We start from the raw sequence: 23,371 nt of genomic DNA, 5'->3' as shown, positions 1-23,371 counted from the left end.
CTTGGAGTCAGGAGTACCTGGGTTCAAATCCGGTCTCAGACACTTAATAATTACCTAGCTGTGTGGCCTTGGGCAAGCCACTTAACCCTGTTTGCCTTGCAAAAAAAAAACCTAAAAAAGAAGAATCAAAAGATGCCATTAAGGGACAAAAAGAACTTAAATGTTTAGAGAAAATTAAAAATTCGGGAAAAAAAGCAAAGGCGGAAGAATTGAAATAGTACTCCATGGTTCAAATTCCATCAACCCCAATAAATATATCAATATCTATTGTAGCGAGGAATAACAGAGCAGGAAGGCATGTTGGCAAAGTCAGAAACAGTAATGAACAAAGGAGAATATGTAAAGCATCTATACAAGTTCCATAGATTAATAATGAAGACATAATCATACATATAATTTCTCCCCAAAAGTAGATGACATTGGGAGAATGAAATAAAAGTAATGGAGGGAAGGAACTAAGAAAGGTAGGGGAACTTGTTGCAAAAGTGAAAAGAATAAGTGATTAAAGAACATTCACATACCTGAGGTTTGTGCCTGCAATAAAAGAATGAGAGTTTATAATATATATTTCCAGGAGATGAGAGAAGGGGGAATTTATTTATACATTTTCAAACTACTGTCTCTGAGATAGAGTTTTAAATCCTGAGACAGTATCCCAAGCCATTTGAGAGTCTGAGTGAGTCAGGACCTAAAGTGGTGAGGTTAAGAGAGAGAATAGATCTTATAATACAAAAACAGTTTTAGGAATAAAGAATGGACCATGGGAATAGCAAGATAGAACCAGATATCCTAAACACTATTTATATTGATCATGGTGTCATGTATGAATTCATATTACTAAGAGTAAAGAAGGAATAAATTATAATAGGATAAAAATCTACAAAATCAGTAAGAGGAAAATGATATAGAAAAGTTCAATCCTGGTATTTCAGAAGCTTTAAAAAGATACATGAGGGACATAGAATAAAAGAGGATATAATCCAAGAATGAGCACAGAAAATTCAAAGTAGACTAGAAAAGAAGAGAAATGATGAGGATACGAAAAAAAAAAAACTTCTTGAAAAGGACACAGTAAAAGAATACTCTTTAAAAATAACTTAGAAGGCAGAAGGAAAGAGAAGAAATTTTGACCCATCTGTTTAACTTGATAGGGAAAGGAAAAGAATTAAAAGAGGAGGATAAAGAAAAATTAACAATTTATATTATTTATGAGGGACTTTTGGCTATGATAGTTGCTTGAACAAAAACTACTAACTCTCCCCTTCCAAAATATCTACTCCACAAAAAAAATGGAAAAAATGTATCAGACAAAAAATGTATCAAGATATTCAATTAGAAACTACAGAAAGTCACTTCTTTTTCCTCCAGATTTTTGCCAAAAGTCAAACAGAAACCCACAGATGATAGGAAAAGAGGTGACCAGAAAAACCAGCCCCAGGGCAGTCAAACAACATGGTAGCCTTAAAGTCTGAACAGAGAACAGCAGATATGCTTGTAGCTAAAAGAGTGTATCTGGAAGCATTGAGAGGGAAAGGCAAAAATACAAAACTATATGATTACATCAAGAGATAAAAAAAAAGAATAACATTTGTATATTCTTTTAAAAAAACAATTAGAAAATGCTGAGAGAAAATAGAATGTTCCTTTCCTTCCTGTCATTTAACATAAGTGTAGAAATGCAATAAGAAAATAGACAAATACTAAAAGCATAAAAACAGATAAAGAGAAGACAAAACTATGACTGTTTCTGAAGATTCTGGGGGGGGGAACCCAAAAGTGAGCAAAGAAATTTTAATAAACAGTTGCTTTAGTTGAAGTAGCAAGATATAAAACAAGTCCACAAAATTGATAAAATTTTTATCCAATAATAACTAAATCAATTAAGAAACATATGAGGCTGGGTTCAAATCCGGTCTCAGACACTTAATAATTACCTAGCTGTGTGGCCTTGGGCAAGCCACTTAACCCCATTTGCCTTGCCAAAAAAAAAAAAGGAAACATATGAGGGCAGGTTATCTTTTTATAAATATAATGAATTCGTAAATTTTCAGATGAAAAGGATTTCACTTAGGTTATCAAGAGTTTTTGATGTTAAGTTATTTTTTCAATCCTGTCTGAATCTTTATAATCCTTTTTGGTTTTTTATTTGTTTGTTTGTTTACAAGACACTCCAGTGACTTGCTTTTTTCTTCTCTAGCTTATTTTACAAATGAAGAACTGAGGCATATAGGGGTAAGTGATTTGCCCACAGTCACAGAGGTAGTAAATGCTGTGGCCAGATTTGCACTGAGAAAGATGAGTCTTCCTGACTCCAGACCAATATTACTGTCATATCATTGGGCAAAATAAATCCCAATAATCGTTTTAATTTCTTCTTGATTGTTAATTTGATTTTCTTCTTGATACTAGTAATTTAATTTTCTTCTTGATGCTGGTAATTTGATTTTCTTTTTACTTTTTTAAAAATAAAATTAACAAATGGTTTATCTATTTTTTCATAAAACCAGTACCTGCTTTTATTTATTATTTCTATGCAGTATTTTTTTTAACTTTCAAATTTATTAATTTATTCTTTTGATTTCCAGGATTTCCATTTTTGTGTTTAATTGAGAAGTTTTAGTTTGTACTTTTTCTAGGTTTTTAACTGCATCCCCAATTCATTTATCTACTCTTTTTTCTTTTAATTGATGCATGCATTTACAAATATTAAAAATTAGAATATATTAGAAATATTAAAAATAAATTTTCCTTTAAGTATTGCTTTGGCTACATCCCACAAATTATGGTATACTGCCTCATTGTTGTCATTCTCTTTAATGAAATTTTTAATTGATTTGCTCTTTGACCCACTCATTCTTTAGGATTAAGCTGATTATTTTGCAAAATAATTTTAGTCTATGCTTCTAATGGTCCTTTATCGAAGGTAATTTTTATTTTATTATGGTTTGGAAAGATTAGTGTTTCAGTTTTTCTGTATTTGGTTGTGAGATTTTTATGCCCTAATATATGAACAATTTTTTGAAAATTCTATACATTACTGAGAAAAAAAGGGAGACACGTTTCTATTCCCATTCAATTTTCTCCAGAGATCAAACACATTTTTTATTAATTGTATAGTTATATTTACCCATCTCTGAAAAGGAAAAGTTGAGGTTCCCCCTCCATTAGTATAGTACTATTGTCTATTTCCTCCTGTAACTCATTTAACTTTTCCTTTAAGAATTTGAATGTTTTGATAATTGATGTATAAACATATGTATATGTATATATATATATAATTAATATTGATATTACTTCAGTGTCTATGGTTTCTTTTAGCAAGATGTAGTTTCCCTGCTTACCTCTTTTAATTAGATGCCTCTTTGCTTTTCCTTTGCCTAAGATCATCACTGTTATCCTTTTAATACTTCAGCTGAAGCATAATAGTTTCTGTTCAAGTCCCTTGCTTTAACTCTCTGTATCTCTGTTTCAAGTTTGTTTCTTTCAACAGCATATTGCTGAATTCTGTTGTTTTAATCCATTCTGCTCTCTGCTTCCATGTTAAGGATAAGTTTATCCCATTCTCATTCACAGTAATGATTAATAACTATGTATTTCCCTCCATTCGTTTTTCTTCTCTTTACCCTTCTCTCTCTTTCTATCTGGTATTCCTCTAAAGTCATTTTTGCTTCTGACCTTCACCTTCTTTTATCTTCCCACTTCTTACCATTGCTCGCTCTATCCCCTTCTTCTCCCACTTCCCTATTGGGTAAAATGATTTATATCCAATTAAGTTGTGTGTGTGTGTGTGCGTATGTATAAGACACACACATAAATACATTCCTTTTGAACCAATTTAGATGAGAATGAGGTTGAAGTATTACTGCCTCTCCCATCATTTTTTATGTACTGTAAAAATTCTTCCTTGCATATCTCTTATATGAGATGATTTCTCCTATTCTCCTATTCTCCCTCCACCAAAGCATCCTTCAAAAATGTTCATTTTTTCACATTTTTCCAAAATAATTAACTCTCTCCTATTCCCTTGGGGTTTTGGGAGGGGTTGCAAGGCAGTGGGGTTAAGTGGCTTGCCCAAGGCCACATAGCTAGGTAATTATTAAGTGTCTAAGGCCGGATTTGAACTCAGGTACTCCTGACTCCAGGGCCCATGCTCTATCCACTGAGCCACCTAGCTGCCCCCTCCTATTCCCTTTCTGTAAACTCCTTTTGAACTACTCTAATAATGATAAAATTCTTAAGAGTTCCACATATAACTATTTTTCTCCAATGAGTTTTTTGTACTTCCTTTTCTATTTGACCAATTCTGTTTTTAAGGTATTATTTTCTTCAGTATTTTTGTGACCCTTTTTGACTGTTGTTAATTGTCTGTCCATAATTTTGTTCCCTCAGTCTCATTTCTTCACCTAAATTTTCCTCTACCATTCATTTGATTTTGAAAATAATGTTTTAGTTCTTTTGTGAATTCTTGTTGAGCTTGTACCAATTCAGATTTTTCTTTGGGGAGGCTTTATTTATTGCTGTTTTAACTTCACTATTTTGTGTCTTTATTTTCCCTGTCACCATAGTAGTTTTTTAGGTCATGGTCTTTTTTTCTTGTTTGCTAATTTTTATACCCTATTTCTTGATTTTCAATTATATGTTAAAGTTGAGCTCTTTTGTGGGTTGGAATAGAAGGAATGTCCCAAGCTTCAAATTATTTGCATTGGTGTTTTCCAATGGAGGACCCAAAGGGCAAATATAAGAAACCTAATGTTTATTCCATCCTATAGACTAACAGAACATGTAAACACATGGATACAAATGAAGAGAAAGGAATCTGAAGACACAGATTATCATGATATCCAGTCTTGCTATTCCAAAGAGCTTTCTCTACTCCATTGTTCTCCTCCCTAGCATTTTGTGACTATCTGACAATAGATTTATGTTAACCATTAAGACTCAGACACCAGCAAGAACACTTTGCTCTTCATTACACCATGATGTCTTTTAATGTGTCAGCTGAATATACAATGGAATATTTTTTTAACACTTGGAGTTGTCCAACAATGAAATGGTTAACTCCTATTTTAATATATCATTCATAATAAGAAATGTTCATTAGAAATGTTATAGGACAGTTGGTGATGGTCAGAGAGGAAGACATATTAAGTTCCTTCCAACAGTAAGACTCTATAATTCTAGAAGTTATATCCCCACATAAAATTAACTGTTGCCTCTTTTCTAAAGACGCAGGAATACTGAACATGAGCAAGACCAACCAGACCTGGGTGACAGAATTCCTCTTTCTGGGACTTTCTGATGACCCTCAGACTAAGTTGCTGCTCTTTATATTGTTCCTGGGAATCTACTTAATTACTGTGCTTGGAGGTTTACTCCTCATCTATCTAGTTCTAACTAACTCACAGCTTCATACACCCATGTACTTTTTCCTTTGCAACTTATCGCTAGCTGACTTTGGGCTCTCTTCCAACATTGTTCCCCAAACCCTAGTCCACATGCTGACCATGAGGAAGGTCATTTCTTTCATAGGCTGTGCTACTCAGCTTTTCCTCTCCCTCATTTTTGGAGCTACACAATGTGCCTTGTTAGCTGTAATGTCATATGACTGCTATTTGGCAGTCTGTGACCCCATGCACTACCCTCTCATCATGACAGGGAGGGTATATGTCCATTTGGCCTTGGGGTGTTGGGCAAGTGGCATTGTAGTATCCTTGGTAGATACTGCATTCACACTATGCCTCCCATACCAAGGAAGAAATAGGATTGATCATTTCTTTTGTGAGGCCCCTGCCCTCCTAGCCTTGGCATCTACAGATAGTCACAAAACAGAGATAGCCATTTTCCTCATAGGGGTGGTAATTCTTCTTGTACCTATGTCCCTGATTCTGGACTCCTATGGCTCTATTATAGTAACCGTGGTCAGAATAAAGACAACATCAGGGAGGCTCAAGGCATTCTCCACCTGTGGCTCCCACCTCCTTGTGGTCATCCTTTTTTATGGGACAGCAATAATTTCCTATATGACCCCCAAGTCCTCCAAGGAGCAGGCCAAGCTGGTTTCTATATTTTATACAGTGGTAAACCCTATGCTTAACCCTTTTATCTATAGTCTGAGGAATAAGGATGTGAAGAAGGCACTCAGAAATTCAGCCAAGAAATGGAAAGTCTGAAAAACCTTGATTTTTCACTCTGTAATTAAATTTGGCCAAATTTTTCACCTCCATCACTTACTGTGTGACCCTCTAAATGAAATGGCTATACTTCTGTGATTAGTGGTGGGGAATAAAGGCACATATTGAACTTTTATTATCTATCTATCTATATATTGATATAGAGAGGTACATATGTCTGTATATTTACATATGCATGTAAGATTTATTATTTATTCTTACAATGTCTAAATTATGGGATAAGGCCAAACACATAGTATATGTTGACTTAAGGAAAGAATTGAACTATTGCAAAAATAAGTCCCAAATCTATACCAAAGTTCCCCAAACCAGTACCAGGGAAACTTGACAGAGACAGATATTAACTAACACTTTTGATGCTCCCTATCCAGTTGGTCAAAGATCCAGGGCAGACTCAGAAAGGTACCTGTACATGGGCATGACTTACTCTGGTAGAAAGGCCTTGGGTAGAAAAGAAGATGCTCAGAAGCAAAGCAGCAGATATGAAGTCCAGATCCCAGAATTAGAGTTGGGTGTTCTAGCAATTAGTCTAACAAGAATAACCAGGATATAAATTCTAGACCCAAAAAGTGCCTACAGTTGAATCACTCTAAACCAATGGAGTTGGTTGATAAGGAGTTGAATTGTATTTTAACATTTTTTCCATCCAGTTCCAGGTCAGGACATTACAGATCTCTGACAAAGGGGAAAGTAAAGAGACTCTGCCCTGAATCAGACCACTTTATGAACACTGAAATATTTCAGGTCACTAGCCAGTCCCTTTGTCCTGGAATAAAAAACACAACAATCAGTTATCCAAGTAAGTAGCCACCAGGACCTACAGAAACCTTCCTTACAGATCTAAAATTGAACCCAGGCTTAACATCAAGTCTATCAAGAATTAGATTGGAAAAATGAGCAAAAAATAAAAGATTCCCCCTTTGAAAATCTATCGATGGTAGAGAAGTTTAAGATCCAAAAAAAGAAGAGAATGAGTCCAAATCATTGACAAGGAAAGTTTCAACTTAGTTATAAATTAAAATGGAATTCCTGGAAAAGATGAAACAAAAGCTTGAAAAGTTTTTAAATATATTTGTCAATGAAATGATAGTTTTACTGTTCAGATGTTTTTAGTTAAGTCCATCTCTTTGTGACCCCTGTTGGGGTTTTCTTGGCAAAGATAAAGAAGTGGTTTGACATTTTCTTCTCCAGTTCTTTTTAAAGATGAGGAACCTGAGGCAAACAAGGTTAAATGATTTGCCCAGGGTCACATAAGTAATATGTGTCTGAGACCAGATTTAAGCCCATGATGAAAAGTATGATTGATGGCTCAACACTCTATGCATTATACCACCTAGCTGCCCCAAAATGATAATACTAGAGGAAAAAACTGGGCTAGAAAGTGGGAGAATGAATACTTTGGATTAAAGAATTGCAAAGGGAATGAACAGCATGATACAAGAGATCAAAATCTTGCTGAAGCAAATTGAACCAAATGAAATCCAATGGCTCCATGAGACAAGAAAATATTAAAAGAAGTAAAAGGCTAGGGGCAGCTAGATGGTGCAATGGATGGAGCACTGATTCTGGAGCCAGGAGTACCTGAGTTCAAATCCTGGCTCAGACACTTAATAATTACCTGTGTGACCTTAGGCAAGGTCACACTTAATCCCATTACTTTGCAAAAACCAAGAAAGAAGAACGAGTAGAAGGAGGAGGAGGAAGAAGAAGAAGAAAAAAGAAGAAGAAAAGAGAGTTGGTAGCCTTCAAAGAAAGAGTCACCTTCAGGGATGCTTGTCCAGGCAGGGAATGTTCAATGATCTAACCTAAACTGTTCTCTCTCCCCTCAGTCACATTCAGACACAAGACTGAGTAACCAATTCTAGGAGAGAGACATGAATATATATCACATGTCCACACATGTATTTGATACCATTGAACACTAAGACTCCACAGACCTTTTTCTTTTACCAGTTTACTAGTAGGGGCAGCTACCAAATTCCTTTTATAAAACAAATATGATACTGATACCTAAGCAGGGAATATAAGAATAGAAAAAAAAATTAAAGACCAATTTCATTAATGATTATGTATATAAAAATCTTAAAATATTGGTTCAAAGATTATAAAAATGTTATGAAGATTATACATTACTATCAAGTGGACTTATACCAGGAATGTAGGGATGCAATGAAAATTATTAACATATTTGACTATATCAATAATAAAAGTTAAATTATCATATAATGAAATCAATAAACAAAAAAAGAGATTTTGATAAAGTTCACTTATTTTTCCTAAAAATGCTTGAAAGTATAGGCATAAATGGATTTTTCCTTATATTGATAAATAGAATTTATCTAAACCATTAACAAGCATTATTTTAATTGAGATAAACCTAGAAAACTTCTCAATAAAATCAGGTGGATAGCCATTATCACCATTATTATTCAATATTGAATTGGAAATCCTAGTAATAGCATTGAGAGATAAAAATAAATATAAGGAATCAGATCAGGGAATATGATAATAAAACTATTTCTTCTGCAGGTGATATGTGATATATTGGGAAATCCTTCAGCCTAAACTAAAAAATTATTTGAAGCAATAATTTTAGCAAAGAAGCAAGATATAATTTCACATAATTAATTCATCAGCATTCTTATATATCACAAATAAAACTCTTCAAAAAGAGATAGTTAAATACCCTATTTAAAATAATCCTTCTAAACACTATAAATGTATATATACACACATAAACATACACACACGTATTTGTGTGTGTGTGTATATATATATATATATATATATATATATATATTTATATATATATATATATATATATATATATATTTGCACTTGGGAATACACCTGCCAAAAACAAAACCAGGAACTCTATTAAAAAAAATTATAAAAATAAGATTTAAATTGGAGAAATATTAATTGTACATAGGAAAATTTAAGAAAAATGACAATTTTACCCAAACTAATTTACTTTATTATTTTATTTAATGCCATCCCTATTAAATTAGCAAAAAAATTCTGAATTATAAAAATAATAACAAAATTCATTTGGAAGAACAAAAAGTCAAGAACATGAAAATAAAAAATGAGGGAGCTTTTCAAGGGGAGTGTAAAGGAGAAGGGTTAGCAATACCAGATCTTAAACTGCATTATGAGGCAGTAATTATCAAAACTATCTAGTAATGGCTAAGAAATAAAAAGGGACATCAATGCAGTAGAGTAGGGATACAATTTACAACAGAAAATAAACACAATGACCTTGTATTTGTCAAGCATAAAAACTTAAGATTTGGGAAGAAAAATTCATTATTGGGTAAAAATAATTATTGATAAAAGTGGAAAGCAGTATGGCAGAAACTGGGCATAGATCAATATCTTACACCACAATCCAAAATAAGATCAAAATGGATACAAGATTTATTTAGAGGGCGATTTCTATAAGAAAATTACAACATGGAATATACTACCTATCAAATTTATGGAGAGGCAAATATATGAATAAACAAAAGATAGAAAACAAAGTTAGGTATAAAGTGGATCATTCTGATTACATTAAATTAAAAAGGGGTTATAGAAATAAAACATATGTAGCCAGGATCAGAAAGAAAGTACAAAATGGTGATGGTAGGGCGGGGGGGGGTGATTTATAGATAGCTTGTCAGATAAAAGTCTCATATCTAAAATATATAAATAACATTATCAATCTATAATAATATGAGTCACACCCCAATTGAAAAATGATTAAAGAACATGAGCAAGTAATTTTCCAATGAAGAAATCAAAATGGGGCAGCTAGATGAGTAGTGGTTAAAACATCAGTCCTGGTCCTGAGTTCAAATTCAGTCTCAGGCACTTAATAATTACCTATCTGTGTGACCCTAAGCAAATCACTTAACCCCATTACCTTGCAAAAATCAAAAAAGAATAAAAAAGAAAAAAAGAAATCAAAACAATTTAAGGTCCTGTGAAAAAAAAATTCTAAATCTTTATTGAATAGAGATATGCAAACTAAAACTACCTTGAGATAGAATTTATATCTATTTATATCTATATCTATTAAATTGACTAAAATGATAGAAGGAGAAAATGACAAATGTTGAAGAGGATGTCTGAAAATTTGGACACCAGTTCATTATTGGTGAAATTGGTGAAACTGATCCAAATATTTTGAAGAATAATTTGGAATTATGCCTAAAATGTTATTAAACTACCTATACCCTTTAACCCAGCAATACCACTACTTGTTCTATTTCTGAAAATATCTTGGGAAAAAGAAAAAGAACCTATATGTCATAAAAATATTTATAGTCACTCTCTTTGTGGTGACAAAAAAAACAAAAAATTGAAAGTATGCCCATCAACTGGGGAATGGATAAAAAGTTGTGGTTGATGATTGTGATGGAAGACTACTATGGTATAAGAAAAATGAGATTAATAATTTTTATAAAAACATGGAAAGACATACAAAATAATGAAAAGTAAAATGAACAGAACCAAGAGCATTGTATATGGTAAGAGCAATATTGTTTTGAGAATGATTTGGGGGGCAGCTAGGTGGTGCAGTGAATAGAATACAGGCCCTGGAATCAGGAGGCCCTGAGTTTATATCCGTCCTCAGACACTTAATAATTAACCTAGCTGTGTGACCTTGGGCAAGTCACTTAACCCCATTGTCTTGCCCAAAAAAACCTAAAGAGAGGGAGAGAGAGAGAGAGAGAATGACTATTTATAAATGCCATAATAACTATAAAGGACATGTGAAGAAAGATGTTATCTGCACCCAGAGAAAGAACAGATAAATAGAAGCATATTTAGAATAATTTTACCCTTACATATTTACACTGCATAATGGTAGCCATGAGGGGAAAGGGGAAGGATAAGAAGAAAAAGAAAGAAAGAAACTTTGTATTATATTTTTGCAAGAAATAGCAAACTGCACATAATAGATTTGCAGTTTCCCATGCAATTATCTTTTTATTAAACTATATTATATAAATGCTTGTTTTATTCAACAAATTAAAAATAAAATACTTTTAAAGAGAACATATGTAAAGGGCACAGGGGTGAGTTGAAAATGATGGAATAACTACCTAAAAATAAAATTAAGGAATGAGAAAGAGAAATGCATTGGGGAAAGAGAAAAGGGAGATAGAATGGGATAAATTATCTGACATAAAAGAGACATGAAAGAGATTTTACAGTGGAGAAAATGAAGGAAGTGGAGGAGAATGCGCAAAACTTAGTCTCATTGAAATTGCTCAAAGAGAAAATAACATACATACATAATTGAATATAGAAATTTATTTTAATATAAAGGAGAGTATGAGGAGGAACTGGATAAGACAAAAGTGATAGAAGGGGTAAATAGGAGAGGTAAAAGTCAAAAACAAAATGCTTTTGAGAATGAATTGGGTGAGAAAATGGGATAAACAGGGAGACAATAAGATGAAGGGAAATACATAATAGTCACAGCAAGTTTCTCTGATAAAAATCTCATAAAAAAACTGATTCAAATTTATAGAAGATTCATTCCTCAATTGATAAATTATGAAGGGATATGAACAGATAGTTTTCAGATGAAATGATTAAATCTATCTATAATTATACGAAGAAATGTCCTCAATCAAAATTGATTAGAGAAATGCATATTAAACAACTTAGCTACCACACTTCACCAATCAGATTAGCCAATATACTAGAAAAGGAAAATGATAAATGTTGGGGGGAATGTGGGAAAATTGTTAGTAATGAAAGCAATAAAGTATATACTGATTCAGACATTCCAGAAGGCAATTTAGCAAAAAGAGTTACAAAACCACACATATCCTTTGACCAAGCAATACCACTATTAGGTCTGGGGTCAAAGAGACACAAAAAAACAGAAAGGAAAAAGACCTATATAGACAAAAATATTTATAGCAATTCCTTATGTGGTGGCAAAGAACTGGAAATTGAGGGGATGTCTATCAATTGGGGAAAGACTGTACAAGATATTGTATATTATTATGATAGAATACTGTGGTGCCATAAGAGTTGATGAGCAGGATGCTCGCAGAAAAACTTGGAAAGGCTTACATGAACTGATGCAAAGTGAAATGAACAGAACCAGGAGAACATTGTACACAATTACTGCAATAGTGTGTGATGATCAATTCTGAATAATTTAATTTTTCTCAGCAATACATTAATCTAAGTTAATTCTAAAGAACATGTGATGAAAATGCTATCTATCTTCAGAAAAAGAACTGATGGAGTCTGAATGCAGATCAAAGCATAGTTTTTCTTTATTTTCTTTGGGGTTTTTGATTGCATTTTTTTCTATAGTAAGATTTATATAGAAATTGCCTTCTCAAAGGGGAAGGAATGAAAGGTTGAAAGAGATTTTGGAATTCAAAATTCAACAAAAATGCTAAAGTTGTTTTTACATGTAATTGGTGGAAAATAAAATTTTAAGATAGCAAAACAAATTAAGGAGTAGGATGGAGGGATACTCTGGGAGATGAAGAATTAGATATACAATATACAGAAGCAAATGAGTGCAGTAGTGTAGTATTTGATAAGGGGATATAAACAGATAATTCGCTGGGATTGATTTAACAAGGATGGCAAATTTTTTAACAGGGGAGAGAATGTAATGAATCACTGGCTCACTGGTCAATCAAAGTGCCACTGTTCAAGAGTATGCACAGTATACTTTTCAGAGCTTAGGGCTATAACTAGAGCTTTGAATTAGCTTTTAGGAAAAAAAAATGTTTTTCTTGTTAACTACTTGAGAACCCTTCTGAAAAGAAAAGTGGTAACAGATCTCCCCTAATGAGAAGCAGAAATCCTCTAGAGTATAATAGATGCTCCAGAGATCAACTCACACCAAAACCGATTAAATAGGACTATCCTCAAAGAATCAGCCTTTATTTGAAAGGAGACTTGCTAATCAAAGAATTGGTTTGAAGCAATTTTCTTTCCTTTCTTCCCCACCCCCACCCCCAATTTGTATCCTTTCCGTTTCCTAATGCTTTTGCAAGTATTTGAAATGTATTCTCTGCCTTCAGGACAAGATCCTTGTGCTTTCTCTCCCATTCATATAGCCAAATATCTACTTCTCAAGCATTTTTTCTGCTTGGCATTTGGATTCTCTTCACTGGTTATGAGAAGCATTCCTAGTCCTTTTTGTCTTCCAGGTGAGGAAGCTAGGTTTCAGATGGGAAGGGAAAAAGTAGGAAGGGTTACCGAAGGAGGGGAACTTTGATATTGCATGTTTCAAGGATATTTGAATTTCCTGCCCACCAAAACTGATATCTTAATATTCTCTCCTTGGCTATAGATACAGGGAAATTGTTTTCCACATGAGACCCGAGTCTCTCTCATCATCACTTCCTCAGGAACTGGCATGAAATAAATAGTTGATGACTTTAATGAAAGGAAGAAGTACTTTGATTTATTTGAATACTATTTACATAAATCTTTCCTTAGAAGTGGGTACAGGCGTCGCGGAGGTGCGGAGGTGCGGAGGGTCTCCCAGCCGAGGGAGGGTCCATGCTGAGCCACGGCCGGGCTGCGTGTGCGCTGCTGCGGGCAGCAGAGCGAGCTCGGGTGGCACGGGCTCCCACCGGGCCTCGCCCCCGGCGGCCTGGGATGGGGCCCTGCTGGAGGTCCTGGTGTGCCCGCTCTCCAAGAAGCCCCTCAGGTATGAAATGTCAACAAATGAACTGATTCATGAAGAATTGGGAATTGCTTATCCAGTCGTCGATGGCATTCCTAATATGATACCACAGGCAGCAAGAATGATCCACCAGAATAAGCAACAGGAAAAAAAAGAACACGAATAGCCTGTTTCTATTAAGGATTCCTACATTGGAGGAGGGAAAGATAAGCAGTCAAGAAAATGTTTCTGTCTCTGCCCACATTGACTGTGCTTGCTCCTCTGATTTCTTGAGCTGGATTGTTTTACTCAGCCTCTGTAGATGAACACTTCCCCGACAGTTGCACCAGCACAAGCAGCCTTTGCTTTTACAGTCTTCTCTTGCCAATCACCATTCCAGTGTATGTGTTCTTTCACCTCTGGACCTGGATGGGTATTAAGCTCTTTAGACACAATTAACACCATGACTGACCCTGAGACACTAAATGTTCTTAGGCCCTGTGATTCATATTAAACAGAGAAATGTATAATTCTACTCCATTTAACACTGGAATGATTGCATTTTCAAAGGGAACTAAGATTTTTAACCCTCTCTCATGAGTAAAGAAAGTTAAATGAGTTTCTTTTTTATCTTACCTCTTCCATACTTGAAGGGGGAAAGAGAGGAATCACTGTATTTGTTTCACTAAAATACTCTTTTCTTGGACTTAACAGCCCTAATCTTGATCTGAATAAATGCTTGATTTTTAGTTTTAATTATACTCAATTAAAAGTTCAATACATTTAAAAAAAGAAATGGGTACAGAGTGAATAGTGCTGGAATTAAAGTCAGAAAGTTATATGTTAAATCCCAGCTCAGACACTTGCAAAGTATGTAACCCTAAATAAGGTCACTTAACCTGCCTCAGCCTCAGTTTCTTTATTTGAAAAAAAGGAAATGATAATAGCACTGAGCTGACAGGAGTATTTTTGTATACATATATATGTGGGGGGTAAGGAGGGTTGTGGGTATATGGGTGTGGGTGTGTGGGTGTGGTGTAGGTGTGGATATATATATATATATATATATATATATATATATATACATATATATATATATATATATACATTTTAGCCTAAACTTATAATTCAAAGTATTATTGAAAAGGTAGTAGTCATCATCATCATCATCATCATCATCATCTTTATGTGAAAGAAATTGGTTTGGAGTGGAATGACCATCTTTCTGACAATTCCTATCTATAAATAAAGGAAAAGATAAGTCTTAAGTGGTGAGGGAGCTGGATATAAGTATTATCATTCCTGGGGGGGGGGAGATGAGGAAACTAGCCTCCTTCAAATAAACATGATGATCTGGCAAAGGATCATCAACCAAGAAATGCCTAAAAATGTTGTTCCAAACATCAAAGACCAAATTTATTTAACCCTTGGATCACCAAGCTCTAGAAAACCATATGGTGTTTCTGAATGCAACCTTGGGTTTAAAAATTGATGTGACAAATCTGATATTTTGTTCCCTCAATCCCCCTAAATTCATGTTCCTTAGAACATATTTGCTACCCCAAAAATTCCATTCCTTTTCCTTCCACTAAACTGCCTTAAATGCGCCCTTCCTCTAGAGGACATCTGAGCAAACAGCTTCCCAGAAACCACATTCTGAGGGGTAAATGGAGAGCAAGTAAATCCATTATGATCTCATAGTGACAGAACCTTGTCACTTCCTAGAAAGATGAAGTTCCAAGACTGTATTCCTCAAAGCAGAGTGATACCATGGAAAGAGAACCAGCTGAAGAGTCAGGGAACCTGGATTCAAATGCTACCTCTCATGCTTGCCATCTTTGGAAGCAAGGGCAAATCGATTTAGGCTTCCAATTTAGCTTCTATAGAGGAAGATCGAAGTTCAAATCCAGCCTCTGACACTAACTAGCTGTGTGACCCTCACCAAGTCACTTTATTTCTGTCTCAGTTGCCATATCTGCCAAATACTAATAGCAACTACTTGCCAGGGTTGTTGTAAGAGCAAGCGTGGGGGGGGGGGGGGGGGGGAAGCGGGGAAGCCAGCATTTGTAAAGCACTTTGCAAGTCTCAAAGCATTATATATTTATTACTTAGTATCTGTTAAAAAAAAAAAAAGAGTGTTTGAAGAGATATCATATAAAAGTGGAATCAATTGTTACCCAAAGGAGTGATAGGTAACATCTGCCGAAAAGCATGTTTTTGTCTAATAGAAGAAAAATTTTCTGAGAATGAGAGATCAAAAGTTAAATTAATTAAATCACAAATAGGAAGCTCCCCATAAATGAATGCCTTTAAAATAACTCATTAGGAGGGCAGCTAGGTGACACAGTGGACAGAGCATTAACCCTAGAGTCAAGAAGCCTGAGACACGTTTACCCAACTGTGTGATCTTGGTCAAGTCACTTAACTCCATTGTCTTGGGGTGGGGGGGGAACAATAGATAGGTAGGTAGGTGGATGATAGATAGATAGATAAATAGATAGATAGATAGATAGATAGATAGATAGATAGATAGATAATAAAAACCTCACTAGGAATTAGGTAGACAGAAATTTTAGCCACATTTAGTTTGCAATGAGTTGGCACAGTAGTTGGAGCGCTAAACTTGGAGTCACTTAACCCTATTTGACTCAGTTTCCTCACCCATCAAAGGAGCTGGAGAAAGAAATAACAAGCCACCTCAGTATCATTGCCAAGAAGACCCCAAACACGATCACAAAGAGTCAGACATGACTGAAATGATTTAACAACAGCAAATAGAATGCATTAGATGGTGTTCTTCCTAACATAATTCTGTATATGTGTAAGCATAATTCTATGTAAAATTGTGTGGTTTTATGATTTTGCTATTCTCTGAAACTTTTTATGCCACAGCAGAAAGAAAGGATGAGGTAAAGATTTTCCTTTTCCTAGATCAATCTTTCTGGTTGTTTTGGAACCTTGGATATTATCAATCTTAGCAGAGGCTGATAAAAAGAAGTAGAATAGTAAAGAAAAACAAAGGAAAATGTAAGAAGGGTTAGGACAAATCTAATGTAGAATAGAAAACAAAGCTCAGGAATTCCAGTTCCCAGTCTACTTTAAAACAACTTATCCTATTTACAGGCAAAGAAGGATCATATTTTAAAACATAGCAAAGACTTAGGACAGCCAACTGTCCTTAAGTTGCATAAATCAGTATCATTTTCTAACTGAATAAGCCTAAAATTTAGAATAATTTTAATGATAGTCAATTCATTTCTTTCAAATATTAACAAATCATAGATATTCTGGAAGAAATTTTTTACAAATAGATGAGTGGAGTATGTTAAGCAGTTATTTCAGATCATTTCAGTCAGAATGACCAATAGTTCCAATCAATATTTTCTAAAGAGGTGGCATTTCTTTGTAGGTTATTCATAATCAAATTATTCATTTCTTTGTATGTTAATCATAATCAAATATTATATAGAAATTCACTTTTAAGACTGGAATTCCAACTTCACTGCTCCCTAGAAACAATAGATGGCTTACAAATAAGCATATCCTTTAAGAAATAGAAGAAAATAGTCAATAAAATTGAACTCCCTAAATTTGAAAAATAAAGTTAGTACTGAAAGAACTGCAGATTTAATAAGAAAATGAGAGAAATATATATGGAATGCCAAAGGGAATTTTCTTAAAACTCTCAAGGGTTTTAAAATAAAATCACACTGATTTTTCTTTTTGTCTAATTTTATTTCAAAATGTGATTACCTGTATGATTCACTGACTAGGATTTTTGGCTCGCAAATGAATCTAAGCTCAAAAAATGGAAGAAAACAGAGGAAATAGAAAGGTAAAGCTACTTCCCATATGTAGAAGGAAAATGGCAGACAAGAAAATAAAGGGATTCAAAACTCATTATGTCTAAGTGAGTGAAAGAATTGGAAATCAATTGATCTGATAATGAATGTCAGATAAAAAATGAGGCTAATCCTAAGGGATAAGAGAAAAAAAGTGTAGTATGAAGGTCCAAGACTGTATTCCTCAAAGCAAAGTGATACCATGGAAAGAGAACCAGGTGAAGAGTCAGGGAACCTGGATTCAAATGCCACCTCTGATGCTTGCCATCTTTAGAAGCAAGGGCAAATCCATTAGGCTTCCAATTAAGCTTCCATAGAGGGAGTTTCCTACATAGGAAATCAGAGCATTCAGTGAACCATGACAGTCCATTAATTTGAATGAGCAGGGAAGAGAGCATCAGCGGAAGTGATGGAGGAAGGGATAGAAAGAAATTAGAAATTTGACATAATATATAATAAATTTGTGAGTCTGATGTTTGTCATTCTGAGAAATGAGTTTATAGCATGTTGGAGGTTCAAAGTTATCTTCACATCAATTATCTCATTAGATCCTTAGGGGACAGCTAGGTGAAGCAGTAGATAGAGCACCAGCCTTGGAGTCAGGAGGACTTGTGTTCAAATTCGGCCTCAGATACTCAATAATTACCTTGACTTTAGGCAAGTACTTAACCCCTTTGCCTTGCCAAAAAAAAAATAGAACCTTAGGAAATTTTAGATTTCATGCATATCCCAATCACAAACACTATCAATCAAATCACACTGAATTGATGATAATAATATGGATAAAAATGTCCTAAGTTCATTTCAACCTCTTCACTGTGACCTGGAGTGGTGGTACGGGTTTAAACTTGAATCCTGGAGGGAAATTGAGGCAGGTGGATACATTGAGTACAGCAATTTTGAGCTTCGTTTTACTAATATGTTTTCTCTACATTAATCAAGCACCCAATAATCAAGAAAACCCCAGAAACTGGGGGTCCCCAGACTCTCTAAGAATGTTGGGGAAAATCAAACCAGATTTAACAATGAAACAGGTCAACACTCCCATGCAAATCAACAGTGGGATCAATCTGTGAGGGTGAGCATACTTGCACCCTGGGAGTAATAAGGAGACCAAGTCACAAAAATACAATACAAAGCAAAGAGGAAAATCAACAGACAAATGCTTTTTTGATAATAGAAAAAATCTAAATATAAACCTACTATAATATGTGCACAACAAATATGGAAGCCAGGATTTAATAACCCCTAATATAGCTAATAAAGGTGATCTCAGCAATCCATTACCTAATAATCCTTCCAGATGCTGGAATACTTCTCCTGAGTCATCTGGGTTGCTAGCAGCTCATGTTTCAAAATGTTACAATTCCAGTGAGTGAATATTCTCTAAACCCTTAACTATTTCCTGCAAAAAATTAACAAATATTTATCACTGTGCTAGAAAATAATCCAAAGCAAAAATTTTCTGCCTACATTCTATTGACATTCTATTTTTTTCAAATTTACGTATTTGAAATATAAATGTTGAAATTATTTGAGGTTAATTTTTTTTGAAAATGGATTTAGAATGGGGTTTTGTTCATTGTTTTATATTTCTAATGATTCCATCTTTTTTAATTGATGAGGCTGCCTAAAAGTCAAAATTTGGCTGTGTCCCTGAGTAAATCACTCAAACTTTCATGCCCTTGGAAACTCAAACTTTATTTGATGCATAAGTGTTGGTCAGTTTTACTGAAATGAAGAAAAAAAGAGGAGGAATGGAAAAGAGACAGAGACAAAAAAAAGAGGCAGATGCAGAGACAGAGGTGAAGGAAGAAGAGCAAAGAAGGAGGATACTGAGGGGAAGGGAAAAAAGGAGAGAATGTTGTGCATAAGTTAATTAGAAAATAAAAATAAGATGATATAATTATCAGAACTTACTCCAAAATAGAATACAAATAAAAAGTAAGTGCAACATATAACACCTTGAAAAATCATTACTGATCCCTTCTTAACTTCCAAGAGAACTACTACTTATATCCATGACCTAAATGTATGGTTTTTGTCCCTCCCCCAGAGGACACCCAAAATTTTAAGTTATTCTTTAAAAACTATCACATAAGGCCACCATCGGGAAAGTATAAGCATACATTACTATAGTTACTTCCCGTTAAATGTAGTTATTTTCTAACATAAGATCATAAGAATATAGATGTAGATCTTTAAATGAATTTTGAAACTAGCAACCTAAATCCCCTTCATTTTCTGAAAAGGAAACTGAGTTACTAAGACATAAAATAATTTGCCAAGATCAAACTAATAATAAATACCAATGACACATTTGAACCTATATCTCCTGATTCCAAATCCTGGGTTCTTTTCCACTAAACCATGTATCATAGAATAGTTTTGTAGAAACCTTCATAAACTCAGCATTGACAAGTTTCCCCAAATGGAACTCTCCTCCATCAGTGGAATGACTCGCTTCAGAACAAGTCAAACTGTCAAGTTTGTAGCAACAAAGACATATCATATATATATATATATATATATATATATATATATATATATATATATATATATACATATATATATATACACATATATATATACATATACATATATATGTGTATATATGCATATACCTATGCATATATAAAATGATCTATTAAAAATTAATTTTGGAGAATCTTAAACACTGACTTCAATTTATTCAGCATAACTAATGTTTCTTCCGATGACCCTGGAATGTGACATAAAAAAGCATGACAGATTCAGGAAATAACAATGCTATTGCAAGAAGAAAAAACTGAGTTGACACAGAAGCCTCATAGGGATCAGGTTATTCATCAGAAATATTATTTCTCTTTAAAGGAACTCTTACAGATTATTTCCCAGTTTATCCTGGACTACAGAAAAATAATGCTGGTATTGCAAATCATGCTAACCCAAATCATGTGCAAAGACCTTCCCTGAGGAAAAGTAATTATCTCAGCAGATCTTCAGGAAACCGAAGTCAAGGTATGCCACATAATCTAGTATGTCCGAGCAGAGTAGAAAAGTCATTACTAGTCATGATTATCAAAGATCTCGTAGATTCCCTCAGATACCAGCAATGTCATGTCCTCTCCACTATACCATGATGTTTCTTCATACATTAGCAAAATATATAAGGGATTATTTCTTAAAACTTTGAACTGTCAAACAATGAAATGTCTTCTTTCTGCTGTATTTATGCTGTAAATATTAAAAATGCATTAAGGCAACTGGTGATGGTTGCAACGGCATTTGAACCAGATGTCAACTCAAGTTCCTTCCATTGTAAGTTCTAAGATTCTCTAGGTAATGTCCCATATTGAATATCTGTTTCCTTCCATCTAAAAAAGAAAAAACATGAGTCAGAGCAACCAGACTTAGGTGGCAGAATTCATCCTTTTGGGTCTCTCTGATAACCCTCAGACTCAGGTATTGCTCTTTGTATTGTTCCTGGCAGTCTACCTGGCTACCGTGCTTAGGAGCTTGCTTCTCATCTATCTAGTTCTGACTAATTCACAACTCCATACACCCATGTATTTTTTCTATGCAACTTGTCTGTAGCTGACCTCTGCGTCTCTACCAACATTGTTCCCCAGGCCATGATCCACATGCTAACCAGGAGGAAGGTCATTTCCTTCAGACACTGTGCTGTACAACTTTTTCTTTTCCTCATTTTTAGAGCTACCCAATGTGCCTTGCTAGCTGTGATGTCCTATGACTGGTCTTGTACTACCCATGCACTACCCTATCATTATGACAAGGAGATTGTGTGGCCTTTTAGCAATGGGGTGTTTGGTCAGTGGTATTCTAATATCCTTGGTGGATATTATATTCACACTACTACTCCCCTTCAAAGGAGACAACAAGATTGCTCATTTCTTTTGTGAGGCATCTACCTTCTTGACTGTGGCATCTGTAGATACTCATAACTCACAAATGATCATTTTCCTCATGGGAGTAGTTATTATTCTGGCACCTGTGTCTCTTATCCTGGCATCCTATGGCTCTGTTATAGTGACTGTAGTCAGAATGAAAACAGCCTCTGGAATACTCAAGGCATTCTCTACCTGTGGTTCCCACCTCCTTGTGATCATCCTTTTTATGGAACAGGAATAATGTCCTACATGACCCCCAGGTCTTCCAAAGAGCAAGCCAAATTTATTTCTGCATTTTATGCAGTGATAAACCCTATGCTTAGCCCTCTCATCTATAGCCTGAGAAACAAGTATGTAAAGAGGGCATTCAGGAATGCAACCAACGGAGGAAACCATGTAGACCCTGAGTCTAACAATATAATTGTATTTGGCCACAACTTTATCTGCAACATTTATTTCTTACCCTGTCAAGAAATGGTAATTCCCTTATAAGAAAGAATAAAAAATGCATTAATATATTATACCTTCATTATATATAACTATATAATATTTATTGTGCAACCTTACAAAGCCTCAAATATGGAAAGAAGTTTGATCTGATGCACTAATCTCTCCAGAAGTTTCTTTAATATAGAGAACTCAAGATTGATGCTTTCAAAGACCCTAACAATTCTATGCTAGACTTTGGAGAAGTTAGTTGAGAGAGAAATAAAAAGTTAACCTTCTCTTTTAAATGTATGTATGAATTTGTTATTTTATTGTTGCCACAAACCATCATAAAGGAAATTTCCTCTATCAAAGAAGATTAACAACTATTCCAATTATATTGTCTTAGGTAAGAGTTGTCCAAAAGCACTGATACCTTCAGTGATTTGTCAAGAATTCCACAACCAATCAACGAAAAGTTGTAATCTAAATACAATGCTTTTGACACTAAGGCTGCCTCATTATTTACTAGTAGACCCTAATTTTCTAATATGATCTTAAATTAACTTTAATAGAAATAGTGTTAAGCATGTTTACTGTTATAGTAACATTGTATAAGGTCCTGATTAGACCACATTTTAAGATCTATACATTTGTGTTTTGTACTAAGTGTAGCATTTTTTTTTAGATTTTTCAAAGCAATGGGGTTAAGTGGCTTGCCCAAGGCCACACAGCTAGGTAATTATTAAGTGTTTAGTGTCTGAGGTCGGATTTGAACTCAGGTACTCCTGACTCCAAGGCCAGTGCTCTATCCACTGCACCACCTAGCTGCCCCAAGTGTAGCATTTTTAAAGGGCAATCCAGAATGTCCAAAAAAGGATAATGAAAAGACTTAAAAGCAATCAGGATAAAATTTGATTCAAAAAATAATAGAAGTTGCAAGGCATACTGAGTCAACTAAATATTCTGAAATATAAAAACATAATAACCATAAAAATAACAAAAACAATAAAATATGGCTTTAGAGATAAATGCAGAAAAAAGATTTTGACATAATACCCTTTTTGTTAAAAATAAATAATCTATCTGGGGGAGGGAGAAACAAGATGGAAGATTAGGGGCAGCCATCCAGCTGAAATTTCCAAATAGTCACTTCCAAACAACTTGAAAATAATACCTCAGATCAAATTTTAGAGAGGTATATTTTACAAAATACAAGGTGAAAAATTTTCTGACATAAGAAATCTGAAGAAGACAGCAGGAGAAGTCTGTGACATCAATGTAGAAATCTATCTGGAATACACACACACACACACACACACACACACACACACACACACACACACACACACAAACACAAGCAGCTGCAACAGCAGCTTT

The 23,371-nt window shown here is 34.4% G+C and overlaps 3 pseudogenes; all 3 read left to right on the top strand.

The window, feature by feature from the left end:
- The first annotated feature begins 5,243 nt into the window (after window positions 1-5,243).
- LOC141495902 (olfactory receptor 2D2-like) lies at window positions 5,244-6,269 on the top strand (annotated as a pseudogene).
- A 7,807-nt stretch (window positions 6,270-14,076) lies between these two features.
- Window positions 14,077-14,292, top strand: LOC141517295 (phosphatidylinositol N-acetylglucosaminyltransferase subunit Y-like; annotated as a pseudogene).
- Window positions 14,293-21,047: 6,755 nt separating this feature from the next.
- LOC141495849 (olfactory receptor 2D2-like) lies at window positions 21,048-21,972 on the top strand (annotated as a pseudogene).
- The last annotated feature ends 1,399 nt before the right edge of the window (window positions 21,973-23,371 follow it).

The sequence above is a fragment of the Macrotis lagotis genome, chromosome 1 (genome assembly GCF_037893015.1).
Source record: "Macrotis lagotis isolate mMagLag1 chromosome 1, bilby.v1.9.chrom.fasta, whole genome shotgun sequence".
NCBI classification, from domain to species: Eukaryota; Metazoa; Chordata; class Mammalia; order Peramelemorphia; family Peramelidae; genus Macrotis; species Macrotis lagotis.
Note: the sequence above shows the minus strand (reverse complement) of the source record. Positions and strands in the feature narration are given on the sequence as shown.